This window comes from Chlorocebus sabaeus, chromosome 18 (assembly GCF_047675955.1).
Source record: "Chlorocebus sabaeus isolate Y175 chromosome 18, mChlSab1.0.hap1, whole genome shotgun sequence".
Lineage (NCBI taxonomy): Eukaryota > Metazoa > Chordata > Mammalia > Primates > Cercopithecidae > Chlorocebus > Chlorocebus sabaeus.
Window position 1 is genome coordinate 13,498,336 of NC_132921.1, and position 14,339 is coordinate 13,512,674.

A 14,339-nucleotide genomic window follows, 5' to 3' on the forward strand; every position below is an offset into this window, starting at 1 on the left:
AATCATGGGGGCAGTTTCCCTCATGTTGTTCTCGTGATAGTGAGTCCTCATGAGATCTGATAGTTTTGTAAGTGTCTGGCATTCTCCCTGCTGTCACTCATTCTCTCTCCTGCCGCCCTGTTAAGAGGTGCCTTCCACCATGATTATAAGTTTCCTGAGACCACACCAGCCATATGGAACTGTGAGTCAATTAAACCTCTTTTCTTTATAAATTACCTAGTCCCAGGTATTTCTTCATAGCAGTGTGAGAATGGACTAATACAATTTCTACAGACAAAAGTATATTTTTTATTGAATAGATTAAAATAAAACAAATAACTAAATTTTTATGTCATGTTAAATGAATTGGGAGATAGTGTCAGTTTTTCCAAACTAATCTGTAGATCCTATGTAATTCTAATCAAATCCCTAGCAGATTTCCTTTTTGTTTTACTTATTCATTTAATTTGTTTGTTTTGTGTGTGCCTAACTTGACTGATGTATTTAAAGTTTAATAATTAATTAAAATTAAATTAACATTATTAATATGTCTATACTACCCAAAGTGACATACGGATTAAATGTAATTCATATTAAAACATCAATGGCACTCTTCACATAAATAAAAAATAATCTAAAAATGTACACAAATTGTCAGAGTAATCCTGAGTAAAAAGAAAAAGTTGGAGGTATCACCCTAGCCGACTTCAAAATATACTACAACTGTATTAGTAAGCAATATAGCATAGTACTTGCATTAAAAACAGATAGACAAACCAATGGAACAGCATAGAGAGCACAGAAATAAATTTGCACATTTATAGCCAACTGATTTCAGCAAACGTGCCAAGGACATACAATGGGAAAATGACAGGTTTTTCAATAATTGACACTGGGAAACCAGATACTCACATGCTGAAGAGGGAAATTAGATGTTTATCACTCACTACATGCAAAACAAACCCAAAATTGATTAAAGCCTTTAATTTATGAACCAAAATATAAATCTACTAGAAGAACATACAGGAAAATCTTCATGACATTGGTCTTAGCGATGATTTTCTGGTTATGGCCTCAAAAGTACAGGCAACAAAGACAAAGATAGACAACTGGGATTTCATCAAACTAAAAAGCTTATGTACAGCAAAGGAAACAGTGAAAGAGTGAAGGGACAACCTAAAGAATGGGAGAAGAATTTTTTAAGCTATATATCTAATAAGCGGTTAATGTTCAAGATATGCAAGGAATGTAAACAACTCAACATCAAAAAACAAACAAACAAAACCAAATAACCCAATTTTTAAAATGGGCAAAAGATCTGAATATATATATTTCTTGAAAGAAGACATACAAATGGCAACATACACATGTAAAAAATTCTCAACACCAAAGAAATGGAATGAAAACCCCAGTGAAATAGTACCTCGCTCTTGTTACAGTGGCTATTGTCAAAAAGCACTAAAGATGAACTGGTATTCGTGAAAATGTGGATAAAAAGGGAACACTAGCATATTACTAGTGGCAATGTAAATTAGAATAGCATTTATGAAAAATGTTATGGAGGCTTCCCAAAAAATTAAAAATAGAATTAGCATATGATCCAATAATCCCATTTTTGGGTATATATGCATACAAAATAAAGTAAGTATGTCAGAGAGATATCTGTACTTGCATATTTATTGCAATTCTATTCACAATGGCCAATATATGGAATCAAACTAATAGTTAAGTGTGTTGAATCAATAGATAACTAGGAAAATAAAATGTTGTTTATATCCAATGGAATATTATTCAGCTATAAAAAGGAATAAAATTATGTTGTTTGCTACAACATGGATGAACCTGTAGGACCTTGTGTTAAGTATAATAAACCAGGTCCAGAAAAATGTATATTACATGAACTCATTCATATGTGAAATCTAACAAAGTTGATCTTATAGAGGAAGAGAAAGGAATGGTGGTAACCAGAGACTGAGTGATTAGGGAGGAGGGGGCTTATGGAGATTTTGGTAAAAGGATGTGTATTAACAGTTAGATAGGAGGAATAAGTTTGAGATCTACTGTACAGCATGGTGACTATAGTTAATGACAGAACATGATATTCTTGAAAAATGCAAAAAGACTGGATGCTAATTTTTCTCACTGTAAGAATACTGCAAAACATCATGTTGTACACAATAAATATGTCAAATTTTATATGTCAATTTTAAAAACGAAATACATTTTTTAAAATATTATTTCCTGGACGCTAGTATTACCTTACATTCTAGATTCCATAGGACATGTTTTAATTATCAGTGGTCTCAGCTAATACATTGGCTAAGTAGATGTGATATGGTTTCAACGGACATGCTACAAAGTGTATTTGGAAAGGTTTGCTACACAGAGTGATAAGTCATGTTATAAACAGGAAACACTGTTCTGGTTTGATGGCTCTCTAATTAGAAAAAGTTAATTTAATAAAATTATGTATTTGTAAACCAAAAATATAAGTACATAGTGAGGTAAACCCATTGCTGATAGTTATGGACTGAGTTATACGCACCTAAAATTAATGTACAAAATTCTTATGTTGAATAACCCCCAATGTGACTGGTTTTGAAGATAGGAACTTTAAGGAGGAAATTAAGGTCAAATGTGGTCATAAAAGTGGGACTCTAATAGATAGAACTGTTGTGCTTATAAGAAGTGGGAGAGAAGACAGACCAGGGCCCTCTCTCTTCCTCTGCATGCACAGATAAGAGGTCATGAGAGGACACAAAGAGAAGGTGGCCCTCAGCAAGCCAGGGAGAGAGCCCTCACTAGATACCTAATGCTGTCACTTAAATCATGGCATTCTAGCCTGCTTTCCTGTGTTAAAATAAACACCTCTTGTTCTAGCCATCCAGCTTGTGGCATTTTGTTATGGCATCCTGAGCTGACTAATACACAGATTCATGTATTTATTTACATGAATAATACAAATAAATATGTGTTCTTTTATAGCTACTTCCTAAATTCTTTTTCTATTGAAAAAAAATCATAACTCCACCGTTGCCTCCAAAAATCATGTTGGTTAAATCCAAAAAAAAAGCCAGCTTACACACGATGGGAGTTAAAAGATGGATGACAGAACATCTTTAGGAGGACATAAAGGAGGACTCCAAGGACGAGCCATGATTTGATTTAGACATTGACAAATTGGGAGCATTTTGACAGTTATGTATTGTTGTAGGAGGATTCTAACACTGGGAGAAAGACAAACAAGAGTTCGAATGTGAGCAAACAGAAAATATGTTCAAAAACAGCAGGAATCGAATTGGCCTATCTTGTGCTCACTCTCTTTCACAGCAGTGGACAAGTGCTTATGTATTTGGTGTTTGGCTCTGCTGCTCTGTATTTTAGCAACAATAACCATTTAGTGCCCACACTCACTTACACTCTATATATTTCAAAATGAGGCTTCACGAATTGAAATATATGCCAAAATTCATCAAATTATAAACTTTAAAATTGAATCTTATATTTAAACTACATTTCAAAAGTTTAGAAAATAACACTAAAATTTGTAGGTTAAATACTAAATCTTTCAGAAAATTTTAAAAGTGACTTACCATGATGCAAACAAATAACTTTCTATTGTAATTACATATATCTATAATAAGTTAAAATGAGCTTAAAAAGGGTAAATAGTGGTTTTAATCAACTCCTTTAAATTATTAATATTGCCAATTAAGAATCAAATATAACATATAAAGACCTAAATAATCTGATCTCTAATTTGTGATGAATTCATATTAATAATTTAATTAATAATTTAAAGGAGTTAATTTAATTTAAAGGAGGAATATTAATAATTTAAAGGAGTTGATTAAAACAACTCCTTAAAATAACTCATTAAAATTTGTAAAACAACTCATTAAAATTAAAAAAAATGGTAAAAATTAAAATTCAGAAATATGGTTAAAAGCAGAATCTAGGAAAATATAAAGTTAATTTACATAATAGCAATAGGAGTAACAGAAAAAAAAAACAGTCCACAGGAGTACTGGTGCAAATATTCTGATTTGATGAATGGAAGATTCCATGTATCCTGTATTTTCAATTTTTGCTAATTTCAAATTCATGTACATGCTCTAACACAATGTATAACACACTCTATATATTTATATGCATGTTGTTATGGTATATTATATAAATTACTTAAGTTCAATTTATATCATTTTCTAGCTTTTTTTTTTTACTAAAAAGTATGGAAAGCTTTATATAATGACATAAGATTGTATACTGTAACTTTTTTTCAGGGAAGAAAGATGAAACATAAAACTGGGAGGAATTACATTATATCTGTAAATTTCAAGTTGCAGCTCAGATAAAAGCAAAATTTAGTTGGCAAAATAATCAGAAAAAAATATCAAGGGCAAGCTATTATGCATTAACAGCCAAAATAAAATGAAGTAACAGCAACATGTACCTGAATCATAGATAAATGATAATGTTTTTGCTAGCATGTTCATTGGATTTATAGAAAACCATTAGAAAAAATCTTCAGTGGTTGCGTTGGAAGTAGCTAGTATAGGCTGTTAAATGCTTTATTGACATAGCTATTTAAATTTAGGGTTATGGAGATTTATGGCAGTTTTAAACAGGTAACATATGTGACCTATTTTTAGGGAGATTAATCTTCAGGGTTTGATTTTTGCTGTTTTTAGCAGGATGAATGGAAAGGGTTATATTTGAGGGAAGAGAAACCAGGAGCTTTTAAGGCATTTGTAAAAGTACAGGAGAGGGTATCTACTAGAGTAGTGGATATATGGATTTAGAGCTCAAGAGGAAAAGATAAGTAAATGTGTAATTCATCACACAAGAAATAGCAGCAAAATTCTGGGTGTGTGAAATATAACAAAAGAAGAAAATCCTGCAAAAAACAGATAAAATTGGAGACACAGTCTTGCAATGCAATGCTGTGTAAGATGAGTACGGAGGGAGAGGGAGCAGAAATTAAGAATGATAAAGACAGAAACCAAAGTAATCCTGCTAAATGTCTATGCCTCTTCTGTTAACTTTGGTATTTGGCAATAGCATACTAAATAATAATTTTACTCTTTTCTTTATCAAATATTAAGAATCTTAATAATTCTTAGGTTGAAGAGTTTTTATATGCTATCAGCTATAATGCCCATCCCTAATTTATATGGTATCTTTCAGGTTTGGGAAGCTATATCATTATAGAACAAAATATAACACAATTACCATGCTTAATTGTAGCTCAATGGGAATCATCAAAGCCATTTAAACCGTCTTCTGGGAACAAACAATTTAAATAAGTAATTGTCATAGTGTTAACCTTGATGCATCATAATAAATGCTTCTCTAACAAATGAAAGTATGACAAAGCAAGATGATTTTGAAAGGGACACTAAAATAAATCCTCTTATCACAGAATAAAACGGAGAGAGTAATCTGGCACAAAATATAATTGGCTCCTGTTTTGATTGAAGTTTTACTATTTTTCTAAATTTAAAATGATGCTGAATGGAAATAAATTGGATTAAGTTAAATTTATTTGAGTTTGTCCTAGGTATTCAGTCTCATAATACTGTAAATTAAATATTTTGGTTCATGCAAATTAATATCTTAGTTACACAAATGTTTTGATGATTGTTTCAGATATTTTTGTCATAGAAATTTGGTGTTACCTATTATTTCAACTAAATCAGAAACAATAACAAGAATTAGCCATTATTTATTCACTAAAACAGTGCAGAAAAAAATGTCCATATGATTATATAATGGTAATAGTGAATAAGAAAAATATTGGATTTTATATTTGCTGTAGGGATTTTTTAAACCAATGCTTATGAAATTAATACATTTAAATATGTATTAGCTATATATTATATTATTAAATACAACAGGACAATGCATTGGTGATTTCAGTGGACTTCTTCCCTGTGTTGAGATCACAAAATCCACAATCCTTATTCTTTATGCACTTAGAAAATTAAAACAAAAGAATTAGAAAAAAATGAAGGAAGAAGAAATATGTGGTTCCGCTAATTAGCAGCAGATAACCCTTTTTCTTTTGCCTATGTGCATGTACAGTTCCCGTGGCAACTGTTGCAATATTTCAGCCTGATAACTAGGTAAGCTTAGTCTCACTCAAAAGCAGTTTTATTGTTAAATCATAGTGTGACTCTCTTAAGTTTCTAGCAGCTATTCTATCTTTAGACAGCATTTATAACTACTGTGATAACTGAAACTCTGTAAGGTAGTTAAATTAATCAAACTACAATCTTTTAAAAAAATCTAACTCATCTAGATTTTTCTAGATTTTTAAATTAATTTTAGAACTACTGAGAGTAGATAAGTTTAATTCAGTAAGCTAAGAAAAATTTTAAATAAACGAATAATGGACAAAGTAAAGAAAAATGGAAAAATTTTATCTCAGGTATTATCTCCTAAAGATGTTCAGAGTTGGCATTTGTTTTAGATCAATGTTCTTTATTTTTTATTGTTTCAATTTACTTTTCTTGGTAATCAATTTAAAGGATCATACATCTTTCCACATCGGTGGCCATTTTACAATCGGTAAAACTTTGCCATTTAACACTGAGTGAAATCAGATTAATTCTAATTTAGGCAAATCATAGTTACAATGATCTACATAGGAATAGCTCTCAGTTTTCTGCAAAAAAATAAAAGGCAAGAGAAAGATATCTGTAATTGTCAAGATCCTAGGAGGAACTCTCGCAACATACAGACATCATCACACAATTTTGAAATTTGGCAAACATAAAAAAAAAAAAACTTTAACTGGCAAAGATGTATCTCCTTTTATTTCATTTTCCCTTCTTTGACACTTTTCTTTCTGTCAGATTTGTTAAAGAAACAAACTATGGACATATGGAACACCCTGCATGGATCTTAAGGACATTATACTAGGTGAAAAATTTTGAAGGGTTAAATACTGTGCGATTTCATGTATGTAGCATTCTCACAGTAGCAACATTTTAGTGATAAAGAATAAATAACTGGTTACTAGGATTTAGGGTTACGGGAGTAAGGTGAGGATGGAGAGATAACAGAAGTGTGTTTCTGTGTTGTGATGGGACAATTCAAATCTACACATGTGATGAAACTTTATAGAACCATACACACACACAGACCACACACACACACACAGACACACACACACACATATGCATACAAATGTATATGTAAAAAAGTTGCTGAAAACTGAATAAGATCTATATCTCAACTAAATTTAAATAAATGTTAATTTCTAATGGTTTTTATAATGTACGTTGTTTTTATAAGTTACTTTCCTTAATGGAAGCTAGCACCTTTGCCCCAGTCCCCAAGTTCCTCACCTCCATCTGAGACCACCTCAGACTGGACTTTACTGTTCATATCGCTATCAAGCTTTTGTTCAAAGCCATTCAACAAATCTCTAGAAAGTTTCAAACTTTCTCACATTGTTCTGTCTTCTTCTGAGCCCTCCAAACTGTTCCAACCTCTGCCTGTTACCCAGTTCCAATGTTGCTTCCACATTTTTAGGTATCTTTTCAGCAGCATCTCACTCTACTGGTACAAATTTACTGTATTAGTTCATTTTCATGCTGCTGATAAAAACATATCCAGGACGGGACAATTTACAAAGGAAGGAGGTTTAACTGGACTTACAGTTCCACGTGGCTGGGGAAGCCTCACAATCATGGCAGAAGACAAGGAGAAGCAAGTCACATCTTACATGGATGGCGGCAAGCATAAAAAGCTTGTGCAGGAAAACTCCCCCTAATAATAACCATCAGATCTCAAGAGACTTATTCACTATTATGAGAACAGCACAGGAAAAACCTGCCAACATGATTCAGTTACTTCCTACCTGGTTCCTCCTACAACACATGGGAATTCAAGATGAGATTTGGATGGGGACACAGCCAAACCATATCAGGGGACGAAGACAGGAATGAAAAGAAAGGGAAGAAAGAGAAGCAGGATAGGGGATCCTTAACAATACTTAAGTTTGTAAAGAGCATATGGTATTCTATTTACAAGTCTCACTTTATGAACTTCTAAGTTTGAAATTATTTTTAAATAATATTTTAAAAGAGTTTAATATCTTCATGAGCATGGTCCTCTTATTTCCATTGCGAAAATGTGTTCTTCTATGATGTCAAATACAATATTTAAAGATCAATTCAAATTATTCTGGTATCCACCTTATAAATTTAGAATTAAGCTTGATATTGATTCACTGTTCTCTACTTCTTTCAACTTTTTTCCCACTTTTTGAATTTGTTACTTCTGTTCCTTTATTCTGGGAGAGATTTTATAGTTGTTTTCTATTTAACCCTTCTGAATTGCCTCACTGGCAATTTTGTTCCTTACATTATCCCATATGTTGTTCACCTTTACAGTTGCAGTTTATTTATTTATGAATTTTACTTATTTTATATAATACCTTTATCTGAGCTTCATCATTATTACCTGTAAAACCCATTCTATTTTCATCTCTTTAGGTGCCTTTCTTTTTTCTTAGAAATCAGAACTCTTCGATCTGAAGACTTATATCATCAACTGGATACTTTACTTCTTAATCAAAATATTTTTATTTAGAGTATTGCCTGATATTGTTGTTAATTTTATATTAATTTGAAATATTAATGTGTAAATTATTTATTTATTTATTTTTTGGTAGAAGGCTAAGGGTATACTTTTGTCTTGCTTCCACACATTACCCAGTTGGAAGCTTATGGGACACTTTGATACGTGAAAATGCTGAATCTCCACATTTCCCTGAAATATTTTCTTCTCTCTTGTTGTGAGAGAACAGTCACTCTTTGACTATGAACCATAAAATAATTTCACTAGAAGCAAGTGCCTTATAAATGATGTGTTCCTCCAAAAGATCCATCAGTTTTCCTCCCTTCTTGTTGCAGTCCAGTGCCTGTAGCTCAGTTTAGTCAGAGAATAAAAATAAACTCTTCTCTAGGAAGAAATTACCAAGTCAACAAATAAATCTCTGAGTCTATTTAGTATATACAGACAGGATCTAGGGAAACATTTAGGAGAGGATGTTAAGAATGTAAAATACAGGCCGGGCGTGGTGGCTCACGCCTGTAATTCCCAGCACTTTGGGAGGCTGAAGTGGGCGGATCACGAGGTCAGGAGATCGAGACCATCCTGGCGAACACGGTGACACCCTGTCTCTACTTAAGAAAAAAAAAAAAAAAAATCAGCCGGGCACGGTGGCGGGCGCCTGTAGTCCCAGCTACTCGGGAGGCTGAGGCAGGAGAATAGCAGGAACCCGCGAGGCGGAGCTTGCAGTGAGCCAAGATCGCGCCACTGCACTTTGGCCTGAGCGAGACAGCGATACTCCGTCTCAAAAAAAAAAAAAAAAAAAAAAAAAAAAAGTAGAATATAACGGTTGTCTACATGGTAAACTACTGACAATAAGGTACTCACTCATGACTTAAATATTGTGGCAAAGATACCCGCAGTTGGTACCAGTCGTTTATGGATGGCTACTTAAAGCATGGACTTAATAAAGATCTCTATTAAACTAAATGGAGAAACCAAGCCTTCTATATATCAGTGTTGAATAATAGATGATACAGCTTCTGGAAGTGATACTGTTAGGCTTTACTCATTATATGTGGCCAGATACCTCACTTGATTTATTGTTTTTTTTTTTTTTTTAATTTATTTATTATTATTAAACTTCAAGTTGTAGGGTACATGTGCACAATGTGCAGGTTTGCTACATATGTATACTTGTGCCATGTTGGTGTGCTGCACCCATCAACCCGTCATTTACATAAGGCATAACTCCCAATGCAATCCCTCCCCCCTCCCCCCTCCCCATGATAGGCCCCGGTGTGTGATGTTCCCCTTCCCGAGTTCAAGTTATCTCATTGTTCAGTTCCCACCTATGAGTGAGAACATGCGGTGTTTGGTTTTCTGTTCTTGTGATAGTTTGCTAAGAATGATGGTTTCCAGCTGCATCCATGTCCCTACAAAGGACACAAACTCATCCTTTTTTATGGCTGCATAGTATTCCATGGTGTATATGTGCCACATTTTCTTAATCCAATCTGTCACTGATGGACATTTGGGTTGATTCCAAGTCTTTGCTATTGTGAATAGTGCTGCAATAAACATACGTGTGCATGTGTCTTTATAGCAGCATAATTTATAATCCTTTGGGTATATACCTAGTAATGGGATGGCTGGGTCATATGGTACATCTAGTTCTAGATCCTTGAGGAATCGCCATACTGTTTTCCATAATGGTTGAACTAGTTTACAATCCCACCAACAGTGTAAAAGTGTTCCTATTTCTCCACATCCTCTCCAGCACCTGTTGTTTCCTGACTTTTGAATGATCGCCATTCTAACTGGTGTGAGATGGTATCTCATTGTGGTTTTGATTTGCATTTCTCTGATGGCCAGTGATGATGAGCATTTTTTCATGTGTCTGTTGGCTGTATGAATGTCTTCTTTTGAGAAATGTCTGTTCATATCCTTTGCCCACTTTTGGATGGGGTTGTTTGTTTTTTTCTTGTAAATTTGTTTGAGTTCTTTGTAGGTTCTGGATATTAGCCCTTTGTCAGATGAGTAGATTGCAAAAATTTTCTCCCATTCTGTAGGTTGCCTGTTCACTCTGATGGTAGTTTCTTTTGCTGTGCAGAAGCTCTTTAGTTTAATGAGATCCCATTTGTCAATTTTGGCTTTTGCTGCCATTGCTTTTGGTGTTTTAGACATGAAGTCTTTGCCCATGCCTATGTCCTGAATGGTACTACCTAGGTTTTCCTCTAGGATTTTTATGGTATTAGGTCTAACATTTAAGTCTCTAATCCATCTTGAATTAATTTTCGTATAAGGAGTAAGGAAAGGATCCAGTTTCAGCTTTCTACTTATGGCTAGCCAATTTTCCCAGCACCATTTATTAAATAGGGAATCCTTTCCCCATTTCTTGTTTCTCTCAGGTTTGTCAAAGATCAGATGGCTGTAGATGTGTGGTATTATTTCTGAGGACTCTGTTCTGTTCCATTGGTCTATATCTCTGTTTTGGTACCAGTACCATGCTGTTTTGGTTACTGTAGCCTTGTAGTATAGTTTGAAGTCAGGTAGCGTGATGCCTCCAGCTTTGTTCTTTTGACTTAGGATTGTCTTGGAGATGCGGGCTCTTTTTTGGTTCCATATGAACTTTAAAGCAGTTTTTTCCAATTCTGTGAAGAAGCTCATTGGTAGCTTGATGGGGATGGCATTGAATCTATAAATTACCTTGGGCAGTATGGCCATTTTCACGATATTTATTCTTCCTATCCATGAGCATGGTATGTTCTTCCATTTGTTTGTGTCCTCTTTGATTTCACTGAGCAGTGGTTTGTAGTTCTCCTTGAAGAGGTCCTTTACATCCCTTGTAAGTTGGATTCCTAGGTATTTTATTCTCTTTGAAGCAATTGTGAATGGAAGTTCATTCCTGATTTGGCTCTCTGTTTGACTGTTACTGGTGTATAAGAATGCTTGTGATTTTTGCACATTAATTTTGTATCCTGAGACTTTGCTGAAGTTGCTGATCAGCTTAAGGAGATTTTGGGCTGAGACAATGGGGTTTTCTAAATATACAATCATGTCATCTGCAAACAGGGACAATTTGACTTCTTCTTTTCCTAACTGAATCCCCTTGATTTCTTTCTCTTGCCTGATTGCCCTAGCCAGAACTTCCAACACTATGTTGAATAGGAGTGGTGAGAGAGGGCATCCCTGTCTTGTGCCAGTTTTCAAAGGGAATTTTTCCAGTTTTTGCCCATTCAGTATGATATTGGCTGTGGGTTTGTCATAAATAGCTCTTATGATTTTGAGGTACGTTCCATCAATACCGAATTTATTGAGCGTTTTTAGCATGAAGGGCTGTTGAATTTTGTCAAAAGCCTTTTCTGCATCTATTGAGATAATGATGTGGTTCTTGTCTTTGGTTCTGTTTATATGCTGGATTATGTTTATTGATTTGCGAATGTTGAACCAGCCTTGCATCCCAGGGATGAAGCCCACTTGATCATGGTGGATAAGCTTTTTGATGTGCTGCTGAATCCGGTTTGCCAGTATTTTATTGAGGATTTTTGCATCGATGTTCATCAGGGATATTGGTCTAAAATTCTCTTTTTTTGTTGTGTCTCTGCCAGGCTTTGGTATCAGGATGATGTTGGCCTCATAAAATGAGTTAGGGAGGATTCCCTCTTTTTCTATTGATTGGAATAGTTTCAGAAGGAATGGTACCAGCTCCTCCTTGTACCTCTGGTAGAATTCAGCTGTGAATCCATCTGGTCCTGGACTTTTTTTGGTTGGTAGGCTATTAATTATTGCCTCAATTTCAGAGCCTACTATTGGTCTATTCAGGGATTCAACTTCTTCCTGGTTTAGTCTTGGAAGAGTGTAAGTGTCCAGGAAATTATCCATTTCTTCTAGATTTTCCAGTTTATTTGCGTAGAGGTGTTTATAGTATTCTCTGATGGTAGTTTGTATTTCTGTGGGGTCGGTGGTGATATCCCCTTTATCATTTTTAATTGCGTCGATTTGATTCTTCTCTCTTTTCTTCTTTATTAGTCTTGCTAGTGGTCTGTCAATTTTGTTGATCTTTTCAAAAAACCAACTCCTGGATTCATTGATTTTTTGGAGGGTTTTTTGTGTCTCTATCTCCTTCAGTTCTGCTCTGATCTTAGTTATTTCTTGCCTTCTGCTAGCTTTCGAATGTGTTTGCTCTTGCTTCTCTAGTTCTTTTAATTGCGATGTTAGAGTGTCAATTTTAGATCTTTCCTGCTTTCTCTTGTGGGCATTTAGTGCTATAAATTTCCCTCTACACACTGCTTTAAATGTGTCCCAGAGATTCTGGTATGTTGTATCTTTGTTCTCATTGGTTTCAAAGAACATCTTTATTTCTGCCTTCATTTCGTTATGTACCCAGTAGTCATTCAGGAGCAGGTTGTTCAGTTTCCATGTAGTTGAGCGGTTTTGATTGAGTTTCTTAGTCCTGAGTTCTAATTTGATTGCACTGTGGTCTGAGAGACAGTTTGTTATAATTTCTGTTCTTGTACATTTGCTGAGGAGTGCTTTACTTCCAATTACGTGGTCAATTTTGGAGTAAGTACGATGTGGTGCTGAGAAGAATGTATATTCTGTTGATTTGGGGTGGAGAGTTCTATAGATGTCTATTAGGTCTGCTTGCTGCAGAGATGAGTTCAATTCCTGGATATCCTTGTTAACTTTCTGTCTCGTTGATCTGTCTAATGTTGACAGTGGAGTGTTGAAGTCTCCCATTATTATTGTATGGGAGTCTAAGTCTCTTTGTAAGTCTCTAAGGACTTGCTTTATGAATCTGGGTGCTCCTGTATTGGGTGCATATATATTTAGGATAGTTAGCTCTTCCTGTTGAATTGATCCCTTTACCATTATGTAATGGCCTTCTTTGTCTCTTTTGATCTTTGATGGTTTAAAGTCTGTTTTATCAGAGACTAGTATTGCAACCCCCGCTTTTTTGTGTTCTCCATTTGCTTGGTAAATCTTCCTCCATCCCTTTATTTTGAGCCTATGTATGTCTCTGCGTGTGAGATGGGTCTCCTGAATACAGCAGACTGATGGGTCTTGACTCTTTATCCAGTTTGCCAGTCTGTGTCTTTTAATTGGAGCATTTAGTCCATTTACATTTAAGGTTAAGATTGTTATGTGTGAACTTGATCCTGCCATGATGATATTAACTGGTTATTTTGCTCATTAGTTGATGCAGTTTCTTCCTAGCCTTGATGGTCTTTACATTTTGGCATGTTTTTGCAATGGCTGGTACCGGTTGTTCCTTTCCATGTTTAGTGCTTCCTTCAGGGTCTCTTGTAAGGCAGGCCTAGTGGTGACAAAATCCCTAAGCATTTGCTTATCTGTAAAGGATTTTATTTCTCCTTCACTTATGAAACTTAGTTTGGCTGGATATAAAATCCTGGGTTTAAAATTCTTTTCTTTAAGAATGTTGAATATTGGCCCCCACTCTCTTCTGGCTTGAAGAGTTTCTGCCGAGAGATCTGCTGTTAGTCTGATGGGCTTCCCTTTGTGGGTAACCCGACCTTTCTCTCTGGCTGCCCTTAAGATTTTTTCCTTCATTTCAACTTTGGTGAATCTGGCAATTATGTGTCTTGGAGTTGCTCTTCTCGAGGAGTATCTTTGTGGCGTTCTCTGTATTTCCTGGATTTGAATGTTGGCCTGCCCTACTAGGTTGGGGAAGTTCTCCTGGATGATATCCTGAAGAGTGTTTTCCAACTTGTTTCCATTTTCCCCCTCACTTTCAGGCACCCCAATCAGACGTAGATTTGGTCTTTTTACATAAT